Source organism: Babylonia areolata, chromosome 1, assembly GCF_041734735.1.
Source record: "Babylonia areolata isolate BAREFJ2019XMU chromosome 1, ASM4173473v1, whole genome shotgun sequence".
In the NCBI taxonomy this organism is placed as follows: Eukaryota; Metazoa; Mollusca; class Gastropoda; order Neogastropoda; family Buccinidae; genus Babylonia; species Babylonia areolata.
Genome location: NC_134876.1, coordinates 4,935,631 through 4,936,193, shown reverse-complemented (window position 1 = coordinate 4,936,193; position 563 = coordinate 4,935,631). Strand labels below are relative to the sequence as shown.

The 563-nt window shown below is 52.2% G+C and overlaps 1 protein-coding gene across 3 annotated transcripts in view; it reads left to right on the top strand.

The window, feature by feature from the left end:
- The first annotated feature begins 216 nt into the window (after positions 1-216).
- The window catches only part of LOC143299094 (uncharacterized), a 75,721-nt gene continuing 75,374 nt past the window's right edge, over positions 217-563 (top strand). For 2 of the 3 annotated variants that reach the window (XM_076612506.1, XM_076612326.1), the window contains exon 1: positions 218-563. This exon is cut by the window's right edge and continues 331 nt beyond it. The gene's annotated coding sequence lies outside the window, so the exon portion shown is untranslated. The other variant, XM_076612252.1, reaches the window with a different exon arrangement.

Sequence of the window (563 nt, the reverse complement as noted above, 5' to 3'; positions counted from 1 at the left end):
ACTTTTATTCATTCCACCCCCCCCCCCACACACACACACACACTACACCATACCACCATACCTGTCCCGTAGTTTTATAATCCCACCTCCCGCCCTGTCGCTGGAGTATTTCACCTGCATGACGTCACGTCTCGTGAGCCAGCGGTCGTGTCAGCAGCAAGCGACAAGCCAAACTGAACAACGCCCCGCGCGGCTGTCGTTTCGTTGGTTCGTTGTGTGTGTATTCTACGGTGTGTGGGGAGCTGGGATTGGGAGTGTGTTGACAGCATGTGTGTGTGTGCGGAGGCACAGCCAATACAACTAGCTTCTGACTGAAGCGACACAGTTTTCACTGCTGATTCACATGGTTTAAAGGTACATACACCATTTTGGCGGCACACCGAAACCCAAGTTCCGGTGCAATCAAGGGGGATCCATTTCTTGTGTGACACCTGGGAGGATTGTTTCGCTTGTTTCACCTGTCGGTTACCTCCAGGTGTTTGCTTTTAGCTGAGGTGCTGTGTTGGGTGTGAGGGGGATTCGATATAACTCACGGACTTCGGAATGCATGAACCATGCCTTGG